Source organism: Bos grunniens, chromosome 13, assembly GCF_055505025.1.
Source record: "Bos grunniens cultivar Pamir isolate PY7600 chromosome 13, Bosgru_T2T1.0, whole genome shotgun sequence".
NCBI classification, from domain to species: domain Eukaryota; kingdom Metazoa; phylum Chordata; class Mammalia; order Artiodactyla; family Bovidae; genus Bos; species Bos grunniens.
The window spans coordinates 30,216,569-30,221,980 of record NC_141177.1 but is presented as its reverse complement, the minus strand read 5'-3'; the positions used below and the strand labels follow the sequence as shown (position 1 = coordinate 30,221,980).

The following is a 5,412-nucleotide window of genomic DNA, read 5'->3' as shown; positions in this document are numbered from 1 at the left end:
ACCGGCAGGGTGAATGACGTTGCCGCACAATGGTATGAATGCTCCAGGTAAGAAATTCACCAAGTATGGCGCAAGCTCACGGGAGGAAATGTGTTGAGCCTGGGAAGCTGGAAAAGGCCTCATGCAGGAGGAGTTGATGTTTGAATTGGACCTTTTGGAAGACACAGGGGAAGTGGGCAGCCAGGAGAGTGTCCCTGGCAGGGGGGCAGCGTGAGTAAAGGCAAGGGGGTAGCCTGAGAGAGCATGGTGTGTATTGAAATGTGGAGATGTCCAGGTTGGTGGAATCAACAGGTGTGTGGAGGCACACTCTGGGAGAGGTGGAAGGCACACTTGTGATGGGCCTGCCCCTTGCTGCTCAGTTCTGCCTGCCCCAACCAGAGCTGAGTAATTTAATTAAGTGCCAACTCTCAAATAAGATGCAGCTGTTAAGCAGATGTCGCCTTTCACCCCAGATGGAGGTGCATCTTGGCAACGGGCACAGCATTTCTAGGGCATCTAATTTGTGAAGCTGCAGAGAGGAAGGAAATTCAAGACACTGCCATTATTATCTAACGACCATCATTCGCTCGGCCCCCACCCCCAGTACCTCTGCCACCTGTCAGACATTCCTGTTGGCTTCAGACTAGAGACAGGGAGGTGGGCTTGCAGGTGGACTAGGAACTTGACTTGCTGGTTCTCGCTCAGTAAAGGAGAAGAAAAGTAAATGAAAAAGCTGTCAATCCACAGAGAATCCCCAAGAACTTTTATGATAGTGGAAAGTGACCTATTGCCCCAGTTTTCATGAAAGGGGCACAGACAATAACCGCTATCTACTGAACTGCTACTTAGAGTCACATGCTGAGTGCAGTTCTTCATGCACCTCGTCTCTGGTTCTCTAGGCTCCCCCATCTCCATGCACCAATGTACCCCATGCAGGTACTGCCTCAAGGCCTCTGCCCTTGCTTCCTCCCCTGGGAATGCTCTTCCTCCCCTGGGAATGCTCTGTCCACGTGGCTCATTCCCTCCTGTTTTTCAATGTCACCTCCTCACAGAGGCCTTCCCTGACCCCCTGCTTACAGTAGCAGCCTCTCCATCATTCTCTATCCCTTACCTTGCTTTATTTTCCTTCATCACCAGATACGTGTATGTTTACTTGGTGTCTGTTTCTCTCCTCTAGAGTTTAAACTCCTAAGCACAAAGATTTCTGTCTCTTTTATTCATTGTGGCCCCTCCAGCACTCAAAAGAATGCTTGATGCAAGGCAGAACTCTAAATATTTGTTCAGTGGGTGGATGAATGATCAATGGATCTCATTGAACTTCAGGGAGATAAAATCACTTTCCCAGGAGTAACATAGCTGCGAGGGGCAAGCTTGGATTTGAATTTGGGTCTGTCTATTCCAAAACTCTTTCCTTAAGGCTCTCTCCTCTACTCTTTCTCCCTAGCACTTACAACCACTTACTTGTTAACGATCTGTTCTTGTGTTTGGTATCTGTCTCCCCCACTAGAATGGCAACTCCACTGTAATAACAGAGTTCACCTGTTTTATTCACAACTGACTCCTCTCACACACATACTTCTTTAATCCTGGAAGCAAGCCATTTTACAGATGGGAAAATTGAGGCTCAGACAGAGGAATGGTTTGCCTTGCCCAGGATCCTCCACCTAGTGAGTGGAGAGCAGGTTTTCATTTGTCATATGAAAGGGTCCCCCATTTAACACTTGCTGGTTCAGTCCACCCAAGGGACTCCCAGCCTGGCCAGAAGCTCCCCTCACAGCCTGCTTTCCCCTCAAGGTCAGCAGTGTCAGGGCCAACGTCAAGCTAACCCTTAATTCATAACTCCCCAGTTTTGTCCATTCAAGTAAAAACTTTGATGTTATTTTAACTCAAATCCCCCATTGACTTCAATGGAAGCTTTGAATCCATGAGGAAGTTCTGACAGCGATTTTGGAGGTAGCACAAGCACCCAGTGGAAATCACATTAGCATACTCATTATCTCAGGATCCTTTGAATGTGTTTTTCAGCTGTTCCCTTAAAGTGACTGGCAACAATGGATCCTTTCTATTCACGAATTCCTGGGCCTGTATTGGGGCTGTGGTGGGCTCCTAGGTGCTTCTCTGCGCTTTCCAAATGGTGACAACGATGTGAACCCCTGCGGCATAAGGTAAGGTAAAGAATGCCATCCAGGCAGACACTCTGGGGTAAAAGAAGCACATGGTCTGGGTTTGGAAGAAACAACTCCTCAAGTCACTTAGGGCCGGGTGTGGTGGGACCCCCAGGGGTGAGAGTGGGGGCTCAGGTAACAAAACTGTTGCTAAAGGGCAGGGGTGGCTTTGGGTTGTCAAGATGGCTGCTCAACTCCGGAAAGTGCCAGAATCAGCTGGGGAGCATCTGCCAACCCTTAGCATCCAGAACCCCCACAGAAGACCATTTAGCTCTGAATCTTGGGACTTGGGGGGACAACTGGGCCTCAAAGGCTTTTGAGTGTTCCCGGATGACTCTAGTACACTGACAGGCAGCTAGTAAGTGGAGCTAAACTGCTCTCTCAGTCAAACCAGAGGGGAGGGGAAGCTGGAAATTATGCCGTGGGTGATGGTGGCAGAGAGGGGCAATAGGAAGTCCTCTGAGGATGTGTGGGGAAGAAGGCACATCAGAGAAAACATCCCCCTTTTTTTCTTTTTAAGACAAATTTCAAGTACAGAAAAGTAGAGAGACTAGTACAATGACCCCCTTATCTGTTACCAGTCTCATCAATTACCAATGTGATGCCCCCGTTGCGGGGGGAGGCTGAGGTGTATGTGGGAGGCAAAGCACCCCAGCTTCCCTGGGAGCTTCCTGGAAAGCCAGCGCTCTTCACCAGTGGTTCTGTGACAGGGATCCCTGGTGGGAATGCAAAGCGCCCCACCAAGCTCTCAGGCTAGGACAAGTTTTGGCAGGAGAGCCAACAACTGGGACACAAGGACTTCTGTAGTAAGGAAAAAAAGTTATACTTAAGAAATTCCCAACTATTTGAAATAATTCCTCCTTGACTAGTTCCTCGGTCCTCGTGTTTTGGGACAGGGCTGTGAGCATCCCCTTTTGGTGGGACCTCTCTGGCTGCTGAGTGCAGACACCTGCAGAAGGCGAGCACAGAGCAGAAGGTGTTGCAGTCTCCCCAGACCCACTGACAGTTTAGCCACTTGCAAATCATTCAGCTGCCAGTGCTCCAGGGACCGAGTTAGTTCAGGGCCCCCTTCTTGTCTTCACTTGTGTGCCTTCACGTAAGAGTCTCTGTGTTTTCACACTGTCTTTGTAATATCTGATCCTATGGGGTCTTTTGGTTTTTATGCATTTTTCCAACTCTGAGATCCAGATTCAAACACAGTACCAATACTAGACCAATTGATACTGATCAGTTTAGCTAACTGCGCTCAGCCCTGCTGGGTGGAGATTTTGCACCAGGCCAAACCAGTGGCTGCCGGCTGGCCTCTATTTTGGCAGCCTTTGGCTCAGGTGACACCTCCTGCTCCAATCAGCTGCTGTGGTGGCTATGGAGGCACTATTGGGTACGAATATAAAGTCTGAATGGAATAGTGCATGGATTAAGGTGGACTCTGGGGCAGACTGCCTGTGCTCAGGTTCAGACCCAGCCTTCGCCACTTATTGTGACCTTGGGCTGGGTATTCAACCTTACACTGGTGAAGAGTATATAAGCTGATCAATGAAGCACATAGTACAGTATTTAATTAGAGCCCCAAATCTGTTCATCACCATTGCTGCTACTATCAGGGGACAGTTTATCTGCACTAAGTTAGATGCTTTAAAGGCAAGTTCTCATTCAGTTCTTTAAAAACCCACAGTGAGATAGGCTGTCTTTTCTATCCCATCACATAGGTATGAATATAGAGGGACAGGGAAGTTACCTTCTGGTTCTAGGGTCCCTCAGCTAGTAAGGATGGAGCTGGGATTCAAACACAGGTTTGTCTAGCTCCAGAACCATTGCTCTGATTCACTGCGCCCCTGACAGGGCACCTATGTATAAACGCCCTCCATTGGCCACTTGTGCAAGGCTTAGGCAGGAGCCTCCCACACCCCGGAAGGTGCAGCACTGCCCCTGACCCCACCCCGCCTCAGCTGGCCCTGCCCTCCAAGGATGCAATCTGCTAAAGTGGAGACTGCATCCTGTCTGGCTCTGGTCTACAAAAGCCGTTCCTATCCCTCGTCCTACGTGGTCCTCAGCAAGTGCCAACAAGTTAGTAGACTGGGAATTATCCCTCCCATTTGAGAGATGCAGAAACTGAGGGTCACCAAAAATAGAATCAGAATTTGAACCCAGGTCTGTCTGTCCCTTTCCCCTTCTCCGTCCCCTTTGCAGGGCAAAGCTGAATCCAAGGGGATCCGGAGCCACTGTAGATTCTCAAACAGGGTAAATTAAAGGCAAGAAGAACTTGGGGTCAGAATGGAGGACCTCAGAACTGGAAGGTGCCTCATGTAATTGGGCCCAGAGAAGCCAGAGGGTTGCTGGATTCGTGCCCTGATCACTGCTTAACAATTAAACAGTTGTGTAAACTTTCCTACTCATGACCTGGGGTTCTTTCAGGGTGTAGAGGAAATGGAGTGAAATGAATTCCAGGTGCCAGTTTAATTCCATGAAGTTCAGTATGCCTGCCAAACACGGGGATTTGATGCAGGTTCCCTGACTGAAGGACTGCAGGGAGGAAGGGGTATCTGCAGGCTCTTGGCTCAGGTTTTCCTCTTCTGACACTCACACACAAAGCAGGGCCTTGCTTATCCTCCAGGGTGATTATCGCTCAACAGTCCCTGGGCTTCACATATGTAGGCTTTTCAGCACACCCGTGGAATCAAACAGACAAGGATTTGAATTCTTATGTTGCACCTACTCACTGTGTGACCTGGGGCGAGTCGCTTAACCTCTCTGGGCTTCCATTTCCTCATGTATCAATACAGTCCTCTCCTATTTGGTTACCGTGAGGACCGAGTAAGATATGTTCATACAGTGCTTGCTGTAGTGCCTGGTGTGTGGTGAAAGCTGTTATTGTTATTTTAGGCACTAAAATCCCATGTCCCCCACACAAAAAACTTCAGACACTTGCTGTTGGCATGGGGATGATTAAGAGATTTACCTTTTAGAAACATAAAAGAATGATTAAAAAGGAAGGGTTATTTTGGTGACAGGGTGGAGGATGCATTAGGAGGAACAAGACTGAAAATGAAATATGTCCATTAGGAATGTGTTTGGCTGTTGGTAGCAAAAAAATCCAACAACGAAACAGATTTCCAGTCTTTCCTCAATCTTCACTCTCCCTCTCTTCCTTAGTCAATAGAATTCCTAATTTTATCTGGGCACGTGGCAGCCTGGCATGAAGATTACAGTTCCTAGCTTCCTTTTCATATTTTAGGTATGGCCATGAATTTCTCTTGCCAATGGGAAA

General features: G+C 48.4%; 1 long non-coding RNA gene across 1 annotated transcript; it reads left to right on the top strand.

The window, feature by feature from the left end:
• The first annotated feature begins 2,004 nt into the window (after positions 1 to 2,004).
• Positions 2,005 to 4,534, top strand: LOC147360643 (uncharacterized). The gene is made up of 2 exons (XR_015139307.1): positions 2,005 to 2,144; positions 4,335 to 4,534. It is a non-coding gene; the product is annotated as an uncharacterized LOC147360643 (long non-coding RNA).
• The last annotated feature ends 878 nt before the right edge of the window (positions 4,535 to 5,412 follow it).